Source organism: Lithobates pipiens, unplaced genomic scaffold, assembly GCF_037356315.1.
Source record: "Lithobates pipiens isolate NorthernLeopardFrog02 unplaced genomic scaffold, aLitPip1_a1.2 Scaffold_30, whole genome shotgun sequence".
Taxonomy (NCBI): domain Eukaryota; kingdom Metazoa; phylum Chordata; class Amphibia; order Anura; family Ranidae; genus Lithobates; species Lithobates pipiens.
Genome location: NW_027507791.1, coordinates 136,384,758 through 136,409,995, shown reverse-complemented (window position 1 = coordinate 136,409,995; position 25,238 = coordinate 136,384,758). Strand labels below are relative to the sequence as shown.

Below are 25,238 nucleotides of genomic sequence, written 5' to 3'. Positions count from 1 at the left end.
AACATTTATAATTTTCTTGAAAACCTTTTTAAATCCAGGGAAAAAAAAAAAATGTAAATATATATCAGAGCTCCATGTATGATCTTAATTGCATAGTTCAAATATTCCCACTTAGACCAATGTAGGTATACATATCTCATACCTGAGGGACTATAATCTGGAAAATACTGCAGTAGTCAGTGCAACTACAGTGATCGCCACAATCTTTCAGGGCCCGTGACAAGCAGTTGTCCTGCTGCATACTGGTCAGATGGAGAAACATAAATAAGCTTTTTTTTGCAAAACTAAAAGGCCCTTTCCACATGGGGAAGACTCCGTTAGAAGTCAGCCTGCTCATCAGGGAATCTCTCTGCTGATCCCCGCTGAGCAGAAGGATGGCAGCTCCAGACACAGACGCAGCCCACTCTCTTCTATGGGTGGTCGGATGCAAATGGACCTCCTGTCTGTTTACACTTGACTGCCAACTGATCCGCTAGACCAGTGGTTCTCAACCTTACTAGTGCCGTGACCCCTAGTTTCCCCAAGTTGTGGGGACCCCTAACCGTAAAATTATTTTCACAGAATGGGTTGTCAGCACCCAAGGCAAGTAATTTGTGCCCCTAATGGACATTAAGCGCTCCCTGAGTCCCTTCCACTCGTACAGTATTGAAACACCTTATGGTACAAATTAGGATGTACTACCTCTTTGTTCTCCTTTCTTTCTCTATCAGAATTTCTTGTTTTTTTCTCCATCCCTCTCTCTAGCCGGCTTCCTTTCTCTTATTCTGTCTCTCCCTTTTTCTTCTTTCCTCCCCCTCTTTTCCTCTCCCTTCCATGTATTCTCAATTTTTATTCCTTCTCTTATTCTTTGGTGGGGAGAATTGGATGCATGGCAATGCTAGGGGGTGGGGGGGGGGTCTTGGGGGAGTTCTGATCAGCCAATTTAAATGGTCTTGATCAAGGTCATCTGCTGATCTGAGAACTGTAGTGGGGACTTTTAATGGCAACTAATCACAGGTACTCACTGTGTCCGACTTTTTGGTGTTTTGTAGCAGTGACACCTATGCCGAAATCAGGAGATGGGGGTCTCCTCCAGCCCTACCCACTTCACCTTCCTCTCCAGTCAGCTGACCTCTAGTCTCTGTCCCCCAGCCATGCCGTGTACCGAATGGGCGGCTGCAAAGAGGCTGAGTGGGTGGTCGCGGGCTCCAGGAACCTGAACCCAGTCTAAAGCCTGTTGGCTGACGTTACATCAGGATTCATCCAGATGCCTGACCAGCAGCTGGTTCAGCCTTTCAGCACACGGCCCCGAGCCTGAGCCATATACTCCTACCCCATCTCCTGCCTGGTACTCCAGTGAGCCCTGGAGGGGCAGAGCACAGAGCGGTAATCACACCAGTGCTGAAACAGGCAGATGAGTGGTTTTGTTTGTTTTACTATTCCCACAATTCTCTTTTAAATCCATGAAAAACTTTCAACCCAGCACATGCAACAGCCAAATAACTTTTGGTTTTTGCCCCACTCACATAGAACAAATATACATGCATTTTCACTGGAACAATTGCAATGCAATTCTTTTTAACACATCCCTAAAGGCCCATACACACGCTTTGATTTTCAGACATCAATTGTGTTACGGCGACCGATTGTCCGTAAATCTGTTAGTACGGTGCTTTTGACAGCTGATTTCACTTTTTCGTCAGACAAAATCTGGATGTGTAGACTATAACATTTTTGTCAGATGTGAACTCAACGTCTGATTTTCGTTTCATTAGTAAGGATTTCGTATGAAAAAAATCGTAAGAACAAGACGCATGCTAAGAAACGAAATAATTAGGGATGCACCGAAATTTCGGCCGCCGAAACATATCGGCCGAAAATGCCCTTTTCGGCAATTTGCCGAAAGAGAAAAACGGCCGATAATGGAGCCGAAAATGGGGCGGGGCCAGGGGAGGGGGCGGGGCTCCGCCCCCCGCCCCTGGTGCGCCCATCATGAAAAGCTATATCTATATAGTGCGGGAGAGCCGTCTCCGCCGCCTGTTTGATCACAGCGCGGGAACATCACAGCTTTCAGTTCAATAGCTGTGTGTTCCCGGCCGCGCGCCATCACGTACAGCCCCTCCCCCTTGTCAGGGCACTTTGATAGACAGATCACCTGTAGGATTGGACGGATGATCTGTCTATCAAAGTGCCCTGACAAGGGGGAGGGGCTGTACGTGACGGCGCGCGGCCGGGAACACACAGCTATTGAACTAAAAGCGGTGATGTTCCCCTGCTGTGATCAAACAGGCGACGGAGGCGACTCTCCTCCTCTTCTCTTCACAGGTTAGCTGCTATTAGAGGGGGCACACTGGCTGGCTGCTCTGTGAGGGGGCACACTGGCTGGCTGCTCTGTGAGGGGGCACACTGGCTGGCTGCTCTGTGAGGGGGCACACTGGCTGGCTGCTCTGTGAGGGGGCACACTGGCTGGCTGCTCTGTGAGGGGGCACACTGGCTGGCTGCTCTGTGAGGGGGCACACTGGCTGGCTGCTCTGTGAGGGGGCACACTGGCTGGCTGCTCTGTGAGGGGGCACACTGGCTGGCTGCTCTGTGAGGGGGCACACTGGCTGGCTGCTCTGTGAGGGGGCACACTGGCTGGCTGCTCTGTGAGGGGGCACACTGGCTGGCTGCTCTGTGAGGGGGCACACTGGCTGGCTGCTCTGTGAGGGGGCACACTGGCTGGCTGCTCTGTGAGGGGGCACACTGGCTGGCTGCTCTGTGAGGGGGCACACTGGCTGGCTGCTCTGTGAGGGGGCACACTGGCTGGCTGCTCTGTGAGGGGGCACACTGGCTGGCTGCTCTGTGAGGGGGCACACTGGCTGGCTGCTCTGTGAGGGGGCACACTGGCTGGCTGCTCTGTGAGGGGGCACACTGGCTGGCTGCTCTGTGAGGGGGCACACTGGCTGGCTGCTCTGTGAGGGGGCACACTGGCTGGCTGCTCTGTGAGGGGGCACACTGGCTGGCTGCTCTGTGAGGGGGCACACTGGCTGGCTGCTCTGTGAGGGGGCACACTGGCTGGCTGCTCTGTGAGGGGGCACACTGGCTGGCTGCTCTGTGAGGGGGCACACTGGCTGGCTGCTCTGTGAGGGGGCACACTGGCTGGCTGCTCTGTGAGGGGGCACACTGGCTGGCTGCTCTGTGAGGGGGCACACTGGCTGGCTGCTCTGTGAGGGGGCACACTGGCTGGCTGCTCTGTGAGGGGGCACACTGGCTGGCTGCTCTGTGAGGGGGCACACTGGCTGGCTGCTCTGTGAGGGGGCACACTGGCTGGCTGCTCTGTGAGGGGGCACACTGGCTGGCTGCTCTGTGAGGGGGCACACTGGCTGGCTGCTCTGTGAGGGGGCACACTGGCTGGCTGCTCTGTGAGGGGGCACACTGGCTGGCTGCTCTGTGAGGGGGCACACTGGCTGGCTGCTCTGTGAGGGGGCACACTGGCTGGCTGCTCTGTGAGGGGGCACACTGGCTGGCTGCTCTGTGAGGGGGCACACTGGCTGGCTGCTCTGTGAGGGGGCACACTGGCTGGCTGCTCTGTGAGGGGGCACACTGGCTGGCTGCTCTGTGAGGGGGCACACTGGCTGGCTGCTCTGTGAGGGGGCACACTGGCTGGCTGCTCTGTGAGGGGGCACACTGGCTGGCTGCTCTGTGAGGGGGCACACTGGCTGGCTGCTCTGTGAGGGGGCACACTGGCTGGCTGCTCTGTGAGGGGGCACACTGGCTGGCTGCTCTGTGAGGGGGCACACTGGCTGGCTGCTCTGTGAGGGGGCACACTGGCTGGCTGCTCTGTGAGGGGGCACACTGGCTGGCTGCTCTGTGAGGGGGCACACTGGCTGGCTGCTCTGTGAGGGGGCACACTGGCTGGCTGCTCTGTGAGGGGGCACACTGGCTGGCTGCTCTGTGAGGGGGCACACTGGCTGGCTGCTCTGTGAGGGGGCACACTGGCTGGCTGCTCTGTGAGGGGGCACACTGGCTGGCTGCTCTGTGAGGGGGCACACTGGCTGGCTGCTCTGTGAGGGGGCACACTGGCTGGCTGCTCTGTGAGGGGGCACACTGGCTGGCTGCTCTGTGAGGGGGCACACTGGCTGGCTGCTCTGTGAGGGGGCACACTGGCTGGCTGCTCTGTGAGGGGGCACACTGGCTGGCTGCTCTGTGAGGGGGCACACTGGCTGGCTGCTCTGTGAGGGGGCACACTGGCTGGCTGCTCTGTGAGGGGGCACACTGGCTGGCTGCTCTGTGAGGGGGCACACTGGCTGGCTGCTCTGTGAGGGGGCACACTGGCTGGCTGCTCTGTGAGGGGGCACACTGGCTGGCTGCTCTGTGAGGGGGCACACTGGCTGGCTGCTCTGTGAGGGGGCACACTGGCTGGCTGCTCTGTGAGGGGGCACACTGGCTGGCTGCTCTGTGAGGGGGCACACTGGCTGGCTGCTCTGTGAGGGGGCACACTGGCTGGCTGCTCTGTGAGGGGGCACACTGGCTGGCTGCTCTGTGAGGGGGCACACTGGCTGGCTGCTCTGTGAGGGGGCACACTGGCTGGCTGCTCTGTGAGGGGGCACACTGGCTGGCTGCTCTGTGAGGGGGCACACTGGCTGGCTGCTCTGTGAGGGGGCACACTGGCTGGCTGCTCTGTGAGGGGGCACACTGGCTGGCTGCTCTGTGAGGGGGCACACTGGCTGGCTGCTCTGTGAGGGGGCACACTGGCTGGCTGCTCTGTGAGGGGGCACACTGGCTGGCTGCTCTGTGAGGGGGCACACTGGCTGGCTGCTCTGTGAGGGGGCACACTGGCTGGCTGCTCTGTGAGGGGGCACACTGGCTGGCTGCTCTGTGAGGGGGCACACTGGCTGGCTGCTCTGTGAGGGGGCACACTGGCTGGCTGCTCTGTGAGGGGGCACACTGGCTGGCTGCTCTGTGAGGGGGCACACTGGCTGGCTGCTCTGTGAGGGGGCACACTGGCTGGCTGCTCTGTGAGGGGGCACACTGGCTGGCTGCTCTGTGAGGGGGCACACTGGCTGGCTGCTCTGTGAGGGGGCACACTGGCTGGCTGCTCTGTGAGGGGGCACACTGGCTGGCTGCTCTGTGAGGGGGCACACTGGCTGGCTGCTCTGTGAGGGGGCACACTGGCTGGCTGCTCTGTGAGGGGGCACACTGGCTGGCTGCTCTGTGAGGGGGCACACTGGCTGGCTGCTCTGTGAGGGGGCACACTGGCTGGCTGCTCTGTGAGGGGGCACACTGGCTGGCTGCTCTGTGAGGGGGCACACTGGCTGGCTGCTCTGTGAGGGGGCACACTGGCTGGCTGCTCTGTGAGGGGGCACACTGGCTGGCTGCTCTGTGAGGGGGCACACTGGCTGGCTGCTCTGTGAGGGGGCACACTGGCTGGCTGCTCTGTGAGGGGGCACACTGGCTGGCTGCTCTGTGAGGGGGCACACTGGCTGGCTGCTCTGTGAGGGGGCACACTGGCTGGCTGCTCTGTGAGGGGGCACACTGGCTGGCTGCTCTGTGAGGGGGCACACTGGCTGGCTGCTCTGTGAGGGGGCACACTGGCTGGCTGCTCTGTGAGGGGGCACACTGGCTGGCTGCTCTGTGAGGGGGCACACTGGCTGGCTGCTCTGTGAGGGGGCACACTGGCTGGCTGCTCTGTGAGGGGGCACACTGGCTGGCTGCTCTGTGAGGGGGCACACTGGCTGGCTGCTCTGTGAGGGGGCACACTGGCTGGCTGCTCTGTGAGGGGGCACACTGGCTGGCTGCTCTGTGAGGGGGCACACTGGCTGGCTGCTCTGTGAGGGGGCACACTGGCTGGCTGCTCTGTGAGGGGGCACACTGGCTGGCTGCTCTGTGAGGGGGCACACTGGCTGGCTGCTCTGTGAGGGGGCACACTGGCTGGCTGCTCTGTGAGGGGGCACACTGGCTGGCTGCTCTGTGAGGGGGCACACTGGCTGGCTGCTCTGTGAGGGGGCACACTGGCTGGCTGCTCTGTGAGGGGGCACACTGGCTGGCTGCTCTGTGAGGGGGCACACTGGCTGGCTGCTCTGTGAGGGGGCACACTGGCTGGCTGCTCTGTGAGGGGGCACACTGGCTGGCTGCTCTGTGAGGGGGCACACTGGCTGGCTGCTCTGTGAGGGGGCACACTGGCTGGCTGCTCTGTGAGGGGGCACACTGGCTGGCTGCTCTGTGAGGGGGCACACTGGCTGGCTGCTCTGTGAGGGGGCACACTGGCTGGCTGCTCTGTGAGGGGGCACACTGGCTGGCTGCTCTGTGAGGGGGCACACTGGCTGGCTGCTCTGTGAGGGGGCACACTGGCTGGCTGCTCTGTGAGGGGGCACACTGGCTGGCTGCTCTGTGAGGGGGCACACTGGCTGGCTGCTCTGTGAGGGGGCACACTGGCTGGCTGCTCTGTGAGGGGGCACACTGGCTGGCTGCTCTGTGAGGGGGCACACTGGCTGGCTGCTCTGTGAGGGGGCACACTGGCTGGCTGCTCTGTGAGGGGGCACACTGGCTGGCTGCTCTGTGAGGGGGCACACTGGCTGGCTGCTCTGTGAGGGGGCACACTGGCTGGCTGCTCTGTGAGGGGGCACACTGGCTGGCTGCTCTGTGAGGGGGCACACTGGCTGGCTGCTCTGTGAGGGGGCACACTGGCTGGCTGCTCTGTGAGGGGGCACACTGGCTGGCTGCTCTGTGAGGGGGCACACTGGCTGGCTGCTCTGTGAGGGGGCACACTGGCTGGCTGCTCTGTGAGGGGGCACACTGGCTGGCTGCTCTGTGAGGGGGCACACTGGCTGGCTGCTCTGTGAGGGGGCACACTGGCTGGCTGCTCTGTGAGGGGGCACACTGGCTGGCTGCTCTGTGAGGGGGCACACTGGCTGGCTGCTCTGTGAGGGGGCACACTGGCTGGCTGCTCTGTGAGGGGGCACACTGGCTGGCTGCTCTGTGAGGGGGCACACTGGCTGGCTGCTCTGTGAGGGGGCACACTGGCTGGCTGCTCTGTGAGGGGGCACACTGGCTGGCTGCTCTGTGAGGGGGCACACTGGCTGGCTGCTCTGTGAGGGGACACTGGCTGGCTGCTCTGTGAGGGGACACTGGCTGGCTGCTCTGTGAGGGGACACTGGCTGGCTGCTATGAGGGGACACTGGCTGGCTGCAACGGGGGACACTGGCTGGCTGCATTGTATCAATTGTATCATGTGTGCAATTTCTGACCATCTCCTGTACCACGTCCCCTGTCTCTGACCATCTCCTGTACCACGTCCCCTGTCTCTGACCATCTCCTGTACCACGTCCCCTGTCTCTGACCATCTCCTGTACCACGTCCCCTGTCTCTGACCATCTCCTGTACCACGTCCCCTGTCTCTGACCATCTCCTGTACCACGTCCCCTGTCTCTGACCATCTCCTGTACCACGTCCCCTGTCTCTGACCATCTCCTGTACCACGTCCCCTGTCTCTGACCATCTCCTGTACCACGTCCGCTGTCTCTGACCATCTCCTGTACCACGTCCGCAGTCTCTGACCATCTCCTGTACCACGTCCGCAGTCTCTGACCATCTCCTGTACCATGTCCGCAGTCTCTGACCATCTCCTGTACCACGTCCCCTGTCTCTGACCATCTCCTGTACCACGTCCCCTGTCTCTGACCATCTCCTGTATAAAAATATTTTTTAAAAACAGTCATTTTCGGTATCGGTGCGGTTTCGGTATCGGTTTCGGTTTTCGGCCTAGTGTATTTTTCATTTTCGGTATCGGTTTCGGCACCAAAAAACCCATTCGGTGCATCCCTAGAAATAATACATACAAAACTATTCAACATGTTACGTCACTTCTGACATTCTGTCAAATGAAAATTCTCGTATTGTTAGTAACCTCTTCAATTTCGACACGAGAATAGCATGCCACAAAAATCAGACGTTGTCGTCCGAAAATCAGATTTTTGTTTTCAGATTTACCAAAACCATATAGTACAAGGGCCCGCCTGATTGCATACCAATTGAAGCTCTTATGCCATGTATACACGATCTGAATTTTGGTTGGAAAACGCTCTGATGGTTTTCCCAACGGAATTTCGCTCAAGCTGTCTTGCATACACATGGTCACACCAAATTCCGACCGTCAAGAACGCGGTGATGTACAACACGTACGGCGGGACTAGAAAAAAGGAAGTTCAATAGCCAATAGCATCCGTCTCATAGTTGAATCTGAGCATGCGTGAGTTTTTGCGCATCAGAATTGCATACACACGATCGGAATTTCGATGGAAACTTTTTCCGTCGTAAAAATTGAGAACCTGCTCTCAATCTTTTGCTGACAGAAATTCGGGCAGCAAAATTCCGATGGAGCATACACACGGTCGCATTTTCAGACGAAAAGCTCTCATCGGTCTTTTACTGGCCAAAATTCTGACAGTGTGTACAAAGCATAAGGCTACTTTCACACTGAGTTGCTTTATAGGCTCTATAATAGCGCCTGTAAAGCACCTCTCCTGTCACTCCAGTGTGAAAGCCTGAGTGCTTTCACACTGGAGCTGTGCGCTGGCTTTAAGTCCTGCAAGCAGCATCTTTTGATGCACTTTAGGAGTGGTGTATACACCGCTCCTAAAGTGCCCCTGCCCATTGAAATCAATGGGAAATGCCGGCAAAGCACCGCTGCCTGCTGAAATCAATGGGGGGTGTTAAAAGCACACCGCTAGCGGGTGAAAAGCGCAGCTAAAACAAACAGTAAATCTGCGCTTTACTGCCGACCCTGCATCGCCTCAGTGCTCTTAAGGTTTGACTTCATATTATATGGTTTTAGTAAATCTGAAGACAAAAATCTGCAGAAAATCAAATAGTGTGTATGGGGTCTAATGCACTGTAAATGGTCGGACTTTGACGGAAAATGTGCGATTGGATCGTGTTGTTGGAAAATCTGATCGTGTGTGGGCTCCATCAGATTTTTTTCGTCAGAATTTCCGACACACAAAGTTTGAGAGCAGGATCTAAAATTTTCAGACAACAAAATCAGATTGTTTAAATTCCGATGGACGAAGTACCACGCATGCTCAGAATAAATTAAGAGACCACAGCTATTGGCCCATTTATAGTCCCAACGTACATGTTGTATGTCACCTCGTTAAGAACGATCGGGTTTTCCAACAACTTTGTCAGACCGTGTGTATGCAAGACGAGTTTGCCACAAAATCCGTCTGAAAAAATCCCATGGATTTTGTTGTCGGAATGTCCAACCGTGTGTACAAGGCATAAAGCCTCGTGCATACGATATGGTTGTTGGCCAAACAAGGGTCTGATTTTTGTCAAGAGGGTGTGTGCCAGGACCTTGTCTTGCATACTAAATGGTACACAGTTGTCATGCCACAAGCATGAACGTAGTGATGTACTACAAGGAATATCAGCTCTTGAGCGCCACCATTTTGGCCCCTTCTGCCAATTTTGTGTTTGGTGAGCATCGATTCCGAGCATGCACGTTTGTACTTTCGACTTTTGTGTGATGGATTTGTGTACTGACCATATGAAACTCTTACGTTAAACTGTTGTCCACCAAAAATTTACTAGCCTGTCATCCAACATCTGTTGGTGGAAAATTGGACAACAATTGTCAAAAGGAGCGTACTAACAGTAAAATTTTAAGACAACAGTCTGTCAAGAGACAATCCCCTGCCAACAATCGAACTGTGTGAATGAGGCTTTAGGCCCCATACACAGTATTTGATTTTCTGTATATATTTATTTTTTGTTTGAGCATTCCTAGTCTTGCTCCTATGTTTTTTTTTTTTTTCCTATGAAAACCATACTAATGAAACGAAAATCAAAAAAAAAATGTTATAGTCTGCACGTCCAGCTTTTGTCTGACAAAAAAAGTGAAAATTCGCTATCGAAAGCACCGTGCTAACGGTAATGCCGCATACACACGACCAGACTTTGATGGACTAGGTCTGACGGAATGAATCCGCCGGACAATTCGATCATGTGTGGGCTTCATCGGACCTTTGCTGTCTAAAAATCAGATGGACTTTAGGTTTAAAACATGTTTCAAATCTTTCCGACGGACTCGAGTCCGGTCGAAAAATCCATTCGTCTGTATGCTAGTCTGACAGACGAAAACCGACGCTAGGGCAGCTATTGGCTACGAACTTCCTAATTCTAGTCCGGTCGTACGTCATGTTCAAATCCATCGGACTTTGGTGTGTTTGTGTGTGGCCAAGTCCGTTTCTTTCGGAAAGTCCGTCAGAACTCCGCCAAAAGTCAGTCGGGAAGACCGCTGGACCTAGTCCGTCGAAAAGTCTGGTCGTGTGTACGCGGCATCATAAGATTTGTAGACGATCGGTCGGCGTAACACAATTGACATTTGAAAATCAAAGCGTGTGCCCACCCCCTTAGTCCCCTCTTCCATTGTTAGCTGTCACTACCCACACAGCTGGTGCAGCGGTCGGGCGATTTGAAAGCTGCGCTCTTCTTTCTTTAGGGCTTCTGGGACAGATCAGATCACTGGCTGCATGGGCAGTAACAGCTAATCAACCATGGTAGCACAGTGGGAAATAGGGGTTAGTCTATACGGTGTTAGTTTACCTTTTCATTTTTCGTGAAAAGGTGAACTTACACTTTAAGCCTAGTTACAGGAAGAAATAATACAGAAAAGGTACAATAAGGACCACTTGCAGCCCTTGTGCATAACCTCAAGAAACTAAGCAACCTGGATAGTTCTACAGAAAACCTATGGTAGGAAAATATTCAAAGTATAATATATAATTTAGCACCATAAAAACCACAGCCTTCTATTGTGCTTATATTTTAGTGCATCTCAAGAAAGCTAGCATCCTTGGACAAAGGTTATTTTTTTAAAGGACACTGAAATACCAGGAGATTTCAATACAGAATACGCACACATTTTTTCCGGTCCTCTCTCAGGCTGGAGACACAATTGTAAGATTACCTTATGACAGGCAAGGGAACAGCATCATTCACAATTCGGCTGCAATGTCTTCTGAAGGCTCACTTCACACCAAGAAACATTCAGCAATGGCTCAAGAGACACATGCACATAAACAAGCCCTGAACATCCTCTTGGGTCCTGACACTCAGTAGGCTCTCTTATTATGATTTCCACAGCATGCTCAAAGTTATACAATGTGACCTTTATTTAGAGATTAATAAAGAGGGAAACAAATGTAATTTGAGTGGAACAGATTTCTGGTATAAGGAGGAGTTGTAAGTATATTACAGCAAATCTGCAAACACTTGCATTTCATTATGACCCATGGGGTTGTTTACAATTGGTAGTTTTAAATGTTAACGGGTGTTATAAAAGATCCAATTAATTCCCTGCTTATGTTTAAGATGGTTGCTGCAGTTATGGTGGCATGTTTTACTGTTAACTGTCCCTTGAGCAGCAGCAGTGTTTGGCTGCTAAGCAGAAAAATGGAAAGGAAATATATTAGTGCACATGGACATAGATCCTTTATAATGGAACTAAAGTAGAGCCACCAACCCTAGCTAATGGCTTTCCTATGGCAAAATCTATTAGCAAAAACCTAGAATAAACACATGCGTTTACTGAATCTTTTCACTGCCTTTAAACATGTAATTTGCTGTGTTACGGTGTGTTATTTTCTAAGCCTTTTTTTATTTTTGTGATTATACTGATGTAGAAGTTAGTGAAAAGAGGTAGATAGTTAGAGGCATTATGGGAAGACAGAATGGTCTAAACTACAGCTTGAAGCAGTCAATGCCTGCTTACTGCATGCCCTCCTTACATAGAGAGAAAAAGGCATTGTGTTGTCATCTAAGAACCCCTGTGTGATGCCAATGTTTGGGCACCTCAATCAATTACTGGCCAAAAAATACCCTTTCACTTTGTATCAACAGACACCTAGATGTGAGCTGTGTCCAAGTGACACCTGGAGGGGTCCCAGCATCCATCCACCACTAATATAAAATGGGCCAAGTCCCAAAAAACCAATGTGTGCACAGAACACACAAATTGTATGTCCCCCCAATGTGCATACTACAACAAGCTAAAGTGTTCCACATAGTCTTTCCAACTTTTCATTATTCACATAAAATGAAATTTTCACTCACTCAATATGGAAATGTTTTTTTTCTTTTTATGAGCAATTCTGGCCAACGCACTTGATATAGGGGGCCTCAAAAGGAGACCCCTGACCTGATCAAAAGGGTCACACATTACAGAGATCATCCGTGATCCCGAGGTTCACAGCTTCTCCCTCTCTTTCAGAAATGGACACCTATGCACACATAATGCTAGAGAGAAAAGTTGCAGAGTACAGTACAAATATATTTCAGAAGATGGTCAGGCCCGTAGACCAGCTACAGGAGCAAGCTGTAATAAGATTCTTGGAGATTGGGGGCATGTTAGAAGAAACTGCTACAGCTCAAGGACTTTGTATTCAGAGCATCAGCTACCGCAACATATTTTGGGGGGGGAAGCCTCCCCCCCTTCAGGGCTTGAGAAGTCAATGTTTATAAAATCACAACAGAATGCACAAAGGGGCTGTTAAAGTGGTTGTAAATGTGTCAGAAACCATGCCGAGACAGAAGTACAGTTAAATCACACTTGTTTAATAATAAAAGTAAAGAGAACAGACGTAGTCAAAACATAGCCAAAGTACAATAACCGGAATGGATAGTCAGCCAAGCCAGAAGTCAAAGATCAATGTAGTGGAACAGCAAGCAGGATCTGGAGTCAGAAGGGATGTCAGCAAAGCAAGTCTTGAACAGGATTGCAGGAGATTCTGTGATGTGACCAAGGCAAAGGCAGAGCTCCTCTGGGCTGAGCGGCTTAAGTAGGCAGGACTGACGAGCAAGATATAATCAACAGCTGAGTAACTGTGGAGAGAGATGGGAGCGGTCAACTAGCCGACAGCCGAGCAGCCAGCTCAGAGAAGGAAGGGCTGAGCCCAGCCCTGACAAAAGGTAAAAGAGTGATTTTTACTTTAATTCTTTCTCTGCATTAATGTATATGTGGCCACTCAGGGCTTCACCATTTCAAGTCTTCTGCCAGCTTTAAGTCCATAGTAGACCATCCAATGCATGGCTGATCCGCCGCTTTCACTGTGGCAATTGAGATACTTTCTTACCCAATCATGTCTCAACTCTTCACTTGTCATGGCAATTCCGTCTCATAGAGGCTCTCATCACACCCTCCTGATCAGTACATCACACCATACCTAGGGCGCTTGGAACAAGACCTAAATAACACCTTATCAGACCAACAGCTACGAATTTCATTGCTTGAACATACATTTTTTTTTTATCTCAAGCAGAATTGAGGAGACAAGCTTGTCCTCTGGTACAGAGCTGTGTGAAGTTGGCACCCGTTCGTAAAACCTGAATAAAAACGTACCATTCATTTGTGTCGCATCTGTGCCGATTTGTGCCGCAAAAATTAGCATTTGTGTTGGTTCGGTATTCTGAGATATTAAACATTCAATGTGATGCAAGCCCCGCCCACGTTGCACCCCATATTGCCGAATTTTAAAAGCAAACGTGCCATTAGTTTGTGCCGCAAAAATAAATGTTTGTACCGCTTTGGTTTCGGAGATATTTAGTGTATATGTTGTCAAATCACAGATTTTACACCTTATTATTAAATCTTACATACAACTACATTTATTTGTTCGCGGTTTGTGGAGATTTGGTGGATATTGTACATGATGTTTTACTTCACATGTGTAATTTTGCCACCCCCCAGGGATCCCCCCCCCTAGCATTGACTGGAAGAACAGAGAGGAGGAAATCTGGGATGGTGCGAGCACAGCTGGCTCTAGTGATGCAGAACCAGCTGTCAATCAGGCAGCAGGGTGGATCTCAACAGTATTGTCGGGATCTGTCCCGGATGCATTGTGGCTCTGCGCTGTCAGGATACAGTGGGCAATAGCCCTCCATATGCCCATGAGTTTTTTTGTCACAGGAGAACATACACTATATTATATATATATATATATATATATGTCACCGTGAACAAAAAGAGAACTTAGGCCAAAAAAGGTTGAGCCATAGATCTCTTAACAAAAAAGTTTAAACCAGGCGTTAACCAAGCAAAACAGCACTCTAGCAAATTCTCTTATATAAGTCACTTATTTTTTTTAATTGCTTTTTTTGAAAAACATCTGTGTCAGTAAACATTCTTTTCTTGACAGCCTCCATGGCAGACTACGTGTGGGTTAACCTGCCTCCTTTCCAATGCTATAGGACCCCACTCCCATAAATTTGAGCTCACCACTAGAGATTGCGTTCCTTTTTTGTCCTCCTCATTTACGGGTGTTCAAAATTGATTGTGGAAGTTGATGCCGGGCAGTTTCAAGATCCACCCATGGCTGGGCCCTGGGCTGTGTGTGGCTCCAGGCCCCTGTGTCCTGTGGTGGGGATGGCCTTCCTATGCCCAAGCTCGGTGGATAGGCTGGCAGGACTGAAGATTCTCCATGGCAGCAGTTTTTGTATGAAAGTGTAAATATGTCATGTGGCTTTTTCTTTTTGCTTCTATGGCACCTGGAACTCAAGTGCGTTCCAGGGTTTGACTCTGTCTTCCGGGTCGTGGCTCCAGCTCGCTACTGCACATGTGTGATCCTCGGACGAAGCCAAGGCTTGATTTTGCGCATGCTCAGTGTGGCAGGGGACCCAGCAGCCGCGCAGGCACTTTACGGCAGGTCACCACTGCGCAGGAGCAGTCCAGGCACGGCGGTGACGTCATTCCAGCAGGGATGTTTGAATCCCTGAGAGCCCTGTCATTCTACGGATTACTACAGGCAGCTTGTGTCAGCTCCTCAGGCCCCAGGTTGCCAGATCATGGTTAGCGTCAGCCTGGGTCTATGGTAAAAGAGGGAAGGGGGACTAAGATGCCTCTTAAGGGGGAAGCTGCACTGCTATTTGTACTCCTTTGTTCCAGGACATACGAGTGTGCCTACAAAGCTGCAGGATCACCTCCTAATCGTCCACCAGGGTGCCATGGACAGATCACAGCCTCCGTACTGCCAGTCCTCATGCTCTAGGTATGTGGGGCATGGGAAGGGGAGGGCCAGGTCCATGTGCAGGTGGACTGATTCCCTAAACGTCACGTTCTCCCTTTTTTAAGCCTTCCAGGTCAGACCATCAGCTTACTGTCCAAGATGACAGGGACCCTGCGAGGCCGCAACACCCACCTTCTTCATCAAGGTCCAGACGCGACTCTCTGCCTAGGACCCAACATCAGAGGAGATGTTCCCATTCCTCCTCCCAACAGAGGAGATGTTCCCATTCCTCCTCCCAACAGAGGAGATGTTCCCATTCCTCCTCCCAACAGAGGAGATGTTCCCATTCCTCCTCCCAACAGAGGAGATGTTCCCATTCCTCCTCCCAACAGAGGAGATGTTCCCATTCCTCCTCCCAACAGAGGAGATTTTACCATTCTTCCTCCAAACACCACACCCACCGCCACAACAGCCGTTTTGATCACAGATCCTGCTGGGGTTGTGGGACCCGGGTCTCGGAAGTCAAGTCCTTATGTGACCCTTGTTATGCCAAGGCATTCGGGAAAAAGATTCTGAAAGCCGGCAAATGGAGACGCTGGTCAAATGAGTGGTGCAACAATCACCCAAAGAGCGGGGTACATCTTACACGCAGAGTCAGTCCACCACATTATCTGGCTCCCTGGCTGACGAGGCCAAGGAGGATCCGGGCCCATTCCAGCCTTACGATTCCTCCCCTGGCCTCTCACAGCGAGATGGAGGGAGACGAGTTTGTCAGAGGCTTCGACTTCACCCTGGTTTCTCCACAAATTAAAGCGGTCAAAGAGGCCCTTAAGTGGGAAGACTTTTACTCCCACGGCTAAACAGAAGAAATTCTTTAAGCATCTGGAGAAAGAAAATTCAAATTCAAAACTTTCTGAATAAAAGGATATTATTGACGAGGCATGGAGCAAGGTAGATAAGAAGACCTCTATGTCAAGTAGAACCTCCAGGTTATACCCCTTCAAGGCTGAGGAAGTGAAATATCTGGAAAACACTGCCCTCGTAGACGCAGCTCTGATGCGACTAGCTAAACGCGTCACTCTTCCTCTGGAAGATGCGGTATCCTTCAAAGATGGGCTTGAGAGAAGAATAGATCAAGATCTTAAAAGGATTTACAGGTCAGCCAGGATGGCTTGCAAACCCGCCATGGCCCTTACAGCCATGTCCAAGGCCATGGAGGTCTGGATGGAGAATGTAGACTCAATGATCAGAGGAGTCTTAGAAGAATTGGCCAGGGGCTCGGTAATCCAGGAGATGAAGCTGGCGGTGGCCTTCCTGGGGGAGGCTTCAATCGACCTTATCCGCCTGTCGGCCTGGAATATGCTGTCCTCGGTCACGGCCAAGCGGACCTTGTGGCTACACCCCTGGCTCGCTGACCCAGCATCCAAGCAGGCCTGGTGTAGGATCCCCTTAAAGTGTCCTTGCTGTTTGGTGACAAGTTGGATAGCGCCATAGCCAGGGCCACAGGTGGGAAGTTGGGCTTCCTGCCTCAGGTTAGGCATCTGTTTAAGCACAAAAGGCCGCAGCACAGAAGACATAGTACTGAGCATTCAAGGGAAGCGCGCTCTTACAGGCCGGTCGAGATATCAGAAGGAATTGGAGCAGAAGACAGGCATCCTTCCAGAAGCCAGGCGTCCAGCGGACGAAAGCCAGCTAAGCCATTTTGAGTTTGGGCCTGTCCAGGTGGGTCGGGTGGGGGCGCGTCTGCTTCTGTTCCAGCACGTCTGGGAAAAAGCAATCTAGAACCAGTCCAGTGCCCGATTTATTGTACTTAGTTCCACATGGTAGAAAGTTCCATCTCTCTCCCTGTGGAAAAGATTCCAGTCATTCAAGGAAGAATCTCACGAGCTCCAAGCTTTTCACACCTAAAAGCCTCACAATGCTTAAAGATTACGCCCTTTTCATATAGGGTTTCTTCAACAATGGAATTTGGGGGACGACAATCGGTCTATTCACATAACTTCAGTTATGAGGAACAATCTCTTCTGGTGGCTCCAGCGCAGAAATCTGCTCACCTGCCACTCCATTGCCCCAGTCTCGTGGGTCACGGTCTTGACCGATGCCAGTGATACTGGTTGGGGAGCTCTTTGCAGGTCAGAACTTGCTCAAGGCAAGTGGGGTGCCCATCTTCACGTCCTGGGCTCGAATATCCTGGAGTTAAGTGCAGCCTGGTCTGCCCTCCAATCTTTCACTCATCTCTTGAAGGGGAAGTCAGTTTTACTGAAGATGGAAAACACCACAGCAGTCTCATATGTGAAGAGACAGGGGGGCACTCTGAGCTCTACTCTGCTCGAAGAAGTCAAGCCGATCATGTCCTGGGCTCAGAAAAATCTGGCCAATATTTCAGCAGTCTTCGTCCCTGGAGTCTATAATGTCCAAGCGGACTTCCTGACGCTCACTTGGCTGGACAACGAGTGGTCACTGCATGCGCAGACGTTCGAGTGGATCCTGTCCTTGGGAGTCAATCCCAAAGTAGATTTATTTGCATCCCCCTGCAACTTCAAAAAAAAAAAAAAAAAAAAAAACAATCAAGAAGTATTACACTCTGGCCATTGCAGCCGGACCTTCAGAATAGAGGCCCTGACAGATCAGTGGAAGCTCCAACAGGGCGTACGCCTTTTCCCCGTTCCCGATCATCCTCAGAGTCTTACGGAGGCTTCAAACGGAGGCAGTCGAGGTGGCGATGATAGCACCTTACTGGCCAAACAGACCATGGTTTCCTCTCCTGACCCACCTCAGCTTCTGGGACCTGCTACCTATTCCTCTCAGGCTGGACCTTCTTTCTCAGGGGGGGCAGTCCTGCACCCTTGTCTGGCCTTACTGAGACTGATGGTCTGGTTCTTGAGAGGGAAAGGCTGGAGTCTCTCGGGTGTGCTTCAGGAGTAATTTCCACCCTCTTGGGCTTGAGAAGGGCAATCACGAATAAAGTATATGAGAGAATTGGGCCCAAGTTTGTCAAATGCTTATCCTCTACGGGCAGACAATTCAGGGATCCAGGAATCCCAGCTTTCCTCAATCTAGATCTGTCTCTGTCCATCAGCTCTCTCAGGCTCCAAGTCTCTGCCTTGTCGACCTTCTCTGGTACATCGTGGGCTGTTCACCCTTTAAATCTGCAGTTTTTCTGTGGGGCAACAAGACTCAGGCTTTAAAGATTGCCCCTGTCCTCGACTCACTGTCTGGACTAAGCACCATGGGATCTGCCCCACTTTCTATTAAGGACTTTTCTGCAAGAGTCGCCTTTCTAGTAGCCATCACTTCGGCTAAGGGTTTCTGAGATTGGGTCCTTGGGTCATGTAGAACCATTCCTGACTTTCTTCCCAGAATGGGTGGTCCTCATCCCAATGCTCGGCTCAAATCCAAAGTCTCTTCAGTGTTCCATGACGACCAAGAAATTGTCCTACCTACAGTCAGGACCCCAGGTTCATCTGAAGTTCATTCTCTGGATGTATGCAAAATGCTGAAGGAACACCTATGAGTTACTTCTTCCTTTAGATGCTCCGACTTTGTCTTTGCTCTACACTCTGCCAACAAGGGGAAACGGGCTTCGTCCAGAACAATTGTGACCTGGATCGTCCAGTCTATCTAGCAGGCTTATAGGGCTAAGGGCCTGGCACCTGTAGAGGCGGTGACAGCACACCCTACCAGGGGTATGGCGGCTTTGTGGGCAGCAGCCCGGCATGCAGCTCCTGATCTCATCTACAAGGCAGCCTCATGGGCCTCCATTAATACCTTTATGTCATACTATTGCATAGAACCTGCTTCTCCATCTTCTTAGATCTTTGGTTTAAGAATCCAGTCAGTTGACGGAGAGAATTAAACTTCTTTTTATCAGCAAACTCACCTGTGTGGTTTGGCTAGTTATTTCCCCAGACGTAGTCTGCCATGAAGTCCGTCAGGAAAAAACTGAAAATGTATCAAATACTTACCATAATTTTACTTTCCTGATGGACTCCATGGCAGACGGAGTTCCACCCTTTGGTCACGAGTTGGCTAAATTACGGTCTCTAGTGGTGAGCTCAAATTTATGGGAGTGGGGTCCTATAGCATTGGAGAGAAGGCGGAGGTTAACCCACACGTAGTCTGCCATTGAGTCTGTCAGGAAAATGATGTTTACTGACATAGATGTTTAAAAAAAAAAAAAAAAAAAACAATTAAAAAAAAGAAGTGACTTTGCTGGAGTGCTGTTTTGCTTGGTTAACCCCTGGTTTAAAAACTTTTGTTAAAAGAGAAGTATGGCCCAACCTTTTTGGCCTTAGTTCTCTTTTTCTTCACAAGATGACATATAATATGTTCTCTTGTGACAAAAAAAATAAAAAAAAATAAAAAATAAAAAAAAACTCATGTGCATGTGGCGGACTTGCCCACTATATCCTGACAGTGCACAGCAGTGATGCAGCCGGGACAGATCCCGACAATACTATTGAGATCCACCCTGCCGCTTGATTGACAGCTGGCTCTGCCTCACTAGAGCCAGCTGTGCTCGCCCCCTCCCCAGATTTCGTCCTCTGTCTGTTCTTCCCGTCAGCGCTAGGAGAATCAGAAAGGGGGGAGGGATCCCTGTGGGGGTGGCAAAACTATGCATGTGAAGTAAAACATTGTGTACAATATTCACCAAATCTGCACAAACCGCAAACAAATAAATCTAGTTGTATGTAAAATTTAATAACGAGGTGTAAAGTCAGTGTGGTTTGACAACATATACAGGCAATATCTCTGAAACCAAAGCAGCACAAACGTTTATTTTTGCGGCACAAACCAGCACAAATGCATGGCGTTTTTGTTTTTAAAATTCAGTAATATGGGGTGCAAAGTGGGCAGGGCTTGCATTACATTGAATGTTTAATATCTCAGAAACCGAACGGGCACAAACGCTAATTTTTGTGGTACAAATCAGCACAAAACAAATGGTATATTTTTATTCAGGTTTTACAAACATGGGGTGCCAACTTCACACAAACTATTCCCACAGCAATCCAACCTCCGCTGGAGATGCCAGCACCATGTAGGATCACTCCTGTTTATTTTCTGAGACTGTCCTACACTCGTCTTGGGATAAATTCAAGAGATCATATTCTAACTGACTGGTGTTAGGTTGTAAAAGGACCCTGCTGCCCTCCTCCTCAGCTTGACCCCAATGTCCTTCAAAAAAAAAAAAAAAAAAATCCCTTCTAAGCCCTTGTACACACGGTCGGACATTCTGATGGAAAATGTGAGATCGGACCGTGTTGTCGGATAATCCGACCATGTGTGGGCTTCATCTGACTTTTTCCGTCGGAATGTCCGACCAACAAAGTTTGAGAGCTGGATCTAAAAATTTTCCGACAACATGATCCGTTCGGACTTTGTCCAATCGTTTGTAGAGAATTACGATCGGACAAAGTGCCACGCATGCTCAGATCAAACTCCTAGACCAAAGCTATTGCCTACTAGCCTGAACGTAGTCCTGTCGTGACTAAATAACGTCATCACGTTACGAACGATCAGATTTTCCGACAATTTTGTCCGACCATGCGTATGCAACACCAGTTTCTGACAAAATCCGATGGATTTTGTTGTCGGAATGTCCGACTGTGTGTACAAGGGCTAAGACATCTCCTCAATACGGCAAAGGCCTGCATTCCACGGTGTTGAAAACAGACCTCCCCTCCCTAGCTTGGCCTCTGGATAAGTGGTCAATGAGATCAGTACCATGGAAAACCTGTTGGCAGATGCTAACCGTACTGAGAAACAGTATGGCAAAATTTGGTTTTACTTGTCTGTTTTTCAAACTTCACCAAAATATAGCACTCTTCTTGTACACAGTGTAGAGACGTGGGTGTGTTGGGTGTGGGCACCCCCCCCCCCCCCCCATATTTTTTTTTCTCCTTTCTTTTCTTCTACTTTATTTACGCATTCCTGTTCTCTTTATCACCTATAATGTCCTTATAGGCTCCTTGTCTATGTTGGGGTGGATTTTCACCACGCAACCATGTTACATGAGCCGGTCCTCCGGACTCAGCAATTGACCCAGTGTATGGAGTTTCCTTGGCAAGAGTGAATACCATGTTATATCATTTTCAATCTGTATTCCTCCTGGTGTAATGAAGGGAACCGACGGGGTTCTTCTGACCTAGAATGTTTTTTATATGTGAACCCTTAACCTTATAAAACAAATTCAGAAAAGAAATGAAAAATGTAAAAACAAAAACATTTGGGGTTACATATAAAAAATGTATATTATATATTTATTGACTACCTTTTTTATAAGGGATTACATGTCCTCAGCTGCATAGAGAGTTGGGGGGAGGACAAACAGCAGCACACTGGTCTTCCCAGTGAATGGCTGTGCAGGAGGTGAGGGGTGTCAGGACAAGTCAGATAATTGGAGTAGAGCAGGCTAATTTTTTCACAGCACAGCTAGAGAACTGACTATGGTGTGTCTGGAAAGGATGTGTTTCCATGTCTAGCTTGGTCAGTATGAAATAGGAAAGCAGGGGGGCTGGCATGATCAACAGGTATTTCACACAAAGGAAGCAATACAAAGAAAACAGCAAGTACATATCAGGAATACGTATAAGACCCCTTTCACACTGGGGCACTTTGCAGGCGCTAGTGAGCTAGAAATAGCACCTGCAAAGGGCCCTGAAAGAGCTGCGGCTGTGTCTCCAGTGTGAAAGCCCGAGGCTTTCATACTGGAGTGGTGTGCTGCCAGGATGGTAAAAAAAAGTCCTGCTAGCAGCATCTTTGGTGCGGTGAAGGAGCGGTGTATACACCGCTCCTTCACCATTCCAGCCCTTTCTCAGCCACTAGCAGGGGGTAAAACCACCCCGATATCAGCCGAATACCGGCGCTAAAAAATTGCACCATTTTACCGCCGACGCCGCTCCCGCCCCAGTGTGAAAGGGGCCTTTGAGGTACACCGCATGGAAATTTTGATGCCGAAACCAGAAATTCAGGATGTTGTAAAATAAACAAGAAGTGCTGATTTTGACTGGGGGGTATTAAAAATAATTAGGCAACAGATGCAACAAGCAGCTTGACTGAGCGATGCCTAAATAAAAAATATCTTTACATGACACGTTGTTTGAAGATCACACTGGAGGAATGTATCAAGATGTCTGAAACGGTGAGCTGTATCTTACCCCTACGCATTGGAAGGGGTAGCTATATTCAGTTTAATCTACATCGGTTTGTTTCCTTATCTTATCCTTCCTTATGATACATCAGCTTGTGGCCTCTGCTTAGATACAACTGGCAACATTGTAATTAAATGCACATGCACTTTACTTTGAAGCGGAGCATAGAGATTGACTTTGTACTTTCAACCATTTATATGCTTTTCATTCAACCGCTTGAACTTTCTTCTTATATATACACACTACCTGAACAGGAAATTTTTGAAAGGAAATTCGTTCAAGCGACGAATATCGGTGAAATTGGTTGTGTGGGAGATCTCTCTGTCTATGGTGTCTGAGAGTGTTGTATGACTGGGAGAGGTGGCCACCTTGTTCAATTAAGACTTAATTGTCTAAATTTTTATTCTATATGTGTCAAACTGGGTGTATTTATATATTAATGAACTATACAAGTAGAAAATCAATAAAGATATTTAGTTAATTATACCGGTTTTTCCTTTTTGAAGAGTACTTTGGGAATCTTTTCCTATTTTTCTTATCAGTGTGAAAGCAGCCTATCAGCCGAAAAGGTGACGATAATGGGCAAAAATAAAATTCAGGATATTAACTAAAAAGTCAAATACAATACAATTATATATAAAAAAAAAATTAAGAGGATTTTTTACTTACCGTTAAATCTGTTTCTCTGAGTTCATTGACAGACACAGCCTTCTTTGTTCAGAACGGTAGGGTTATATCATCTCCGCAGGAATAAGACTAGGCAGAACAAAAAAAAAAAAAAAAAAAAAAAAAAAAAAAAACTACCCCTGGCTACGCCCATGGGCTGTCCTCCGTCAGCATATAACCCCCAACCTGCTCTAGGTATTCAGTTTAGTAGCAAGCAGTAATTAATAGAAGTATCATCCATCTCCATAGAGGGGTGGGTGCTGTGTCTGTCAATGAACTCAGAGAAACTGATTTTACGGTAAGTAAAAAATCCTATTTACTCATTCGTTCATTGACAGATACAGCCTTCTTTATTCAGAACGGTAGGGATGTCCCAAAGCAGTGCTGAACATGAGGGGTGGGACAGCGAAAAATCCCAAGGCTAACACAAAAGCCAACCAGGTAACCCAACCTGTACGATACACCTTCAAGAGGGCCTGAAGACTGAAGGCCCAAGACGCACTAGGCACCCGAGAATAATGCGCTGTAACAGGGAAAGCAGGAACCTGATTCCTGACAGAATAGCTCAGAGTCATCATGTGTCTGATCCATCAAGAAGAAGGTCGCAGAAGAAGCAGACAGCCCCTTTCTTTTCCTGTCCGTAAGTACAGAGAGCCTGACCTCCAAAAAGACCCAGTGGCTGGCAAATACAACCGAATCCCCCAAATCACATCCCGGGCAGATAAGGCAAATTCCTTGGGATGTGTTGCCAGGGACACAAGAAAGGAAACGCAATGTCCTTGTTCAAATGGAAACCCAGGGATGGAACTATAGAGAAGGGCGAAGCACTGCCTAAACCTAAACCTGCCTAAGGTGAACAAGAAGACAATGCCACCCTTTGACACCCTGCGAGCAGAGGTGAGAGCTACCAAGGCCACCTTCCGAGACAGAGTAAGCAGTGGAATCTCCCAAATAGAGATAGAGAGATAGACTCCTGGAGAACCGAAAACACCATGTTCAGATCTCATGGTGGTAGGAAAAAAAAAAAAACATTCCGGTGAAAAACAGACATCTAACCCCTTGAATAAAAAAAAGGTACGCACCAGGGAGCGCGAGACCAGGGGATGCTGAAGACGACCAACCCAGGCTGGCACCTGGCCCTCGATGGTAGTCGAGGCGCATTCCTGCTAAACCCCCGTAAATGGGGGGGCGGAATTGCAGCCACATAGAAAGAACAAGGATAAATGACCAGTGATTCACACCAGGATATATGCGCTCTCCACACCCGGAGGTTAAAACCTCCTAAAAGATGGACTCCCTAGCCATCAACAGTGTCGGAACTGCCGCACCTGGCTCAACACAGCCAGGCCGTTAAAACCAGTGACTCTAAGGCAGGATGGAAGAATGGCCCTGGGACCATAGATCCTTCCTGAGAGGCAGTCGACAAGAAACGCCGGCGACCAGGAGCACCCAGACGGCATACCCAGACCAACTGGACCCATCCGGGATAACAGAATAACCGGAATCCCTGCAGCCACGATCCTGCTTAAAAGCCACAACAGAAGCTGGAGAGGAGAAAAGGCATAGGCAAAGGTCACTGGCCCCATGGGCCACCAGAGCAACCCATTATCTTACCAGAACACCAAGAGAACTACCTCATGAGTGTCCCAGTGGAACAAACCCAAAGAAACACAGCCCGGAGAAGGGCCCATGTGTGGGCCAACCCTTGCCAACTGAGGTATCGGCCTGTCAGCATTCCACTCCTGGAATGCATAAATCGGAAAAGGACTGGACTAAATGTTCTGCCCACCGGGGAATACTAGCAACAGCCAGGGCCACCGCAGCCTACTTGGTTACCTTGTCTAACTAGAACCGTACCGGGATCCCCCGAAGTCGATCCATCCATGATCCAGACTTAGCCTGATCTCTTGACGTTCCAGGATATTAACTGATAGTCCAGATTCCACCAGCGTACAATGACCCTGAGCAGAGCTCAGTCCCAGGACATCCTACTCAGACCGACTGGCATTGGTGATCACCTTGCTTAATAAAGGGGGAGAAAGGATTTATCCAGCCGAAGAACCAGAGAGCAAGCCACCAGACCAGGGAACCCTGGTTTCCTAACTCAGTCGAATCCGATTGTTTTCCGAGACCTCTGTCTTTTGTCTCATGCCAGGATCTTCCCGAAGGGAGCTTGTATGGAACCGTCTCAAAAAAAAAAAAAAAAAAAAAAAAAAAAAGGGTAGAAACTCTCAGACCCAACACCCACACGCAGGTCCGCAGAGGGCCTACCTGCCAGACATGTTCGGGCTTAAATAATACAAAAACGTTCTGGAAGGGCCCAAGCAGACTTCAGATAGTATAGATGCCTACTGAAATCAGTCAAGGTCTGTATAGAAACTACATTGCCCCTCGGGGTAGCCGGAGGAGTGGCAGAGAAGATCATCTAGGCAGCCAGGACCACAAACCTCCACAGATG

General features: G+C 50.1%; 1 protein-coding gene across 6 annotated transcripts in view; it reads right to left on the bottom strand.

The window, feature by feature from the left end:
• The window catches only part of LOC143943247 (protein-L-isoaspartate(D-aspartate) O-methyltransferase-like), a 325,651-nt gene that overhangs the window by 297,576 nt on the left and 2,837 nt on the right, over positions 1-25,238 (bottom strand). Inside the window, exon 1 of one of the 6 annotated variants that reach the window (XM_077464887.1) lies at positions 10,928-11,081. The exons of 4 other annotated variants lie outside the window; for them this stretch is intronic. The gene's annotated coding sequence lies outside the window, so the exon portion shown is untranslated. Of the gene's footprint in view, positions 1-10,927; positions 11,082-25,238 lie in introns of those variants that run through there. One more of the 6 variants, XM_077464888.1, reaches the window with a different exon arrangement.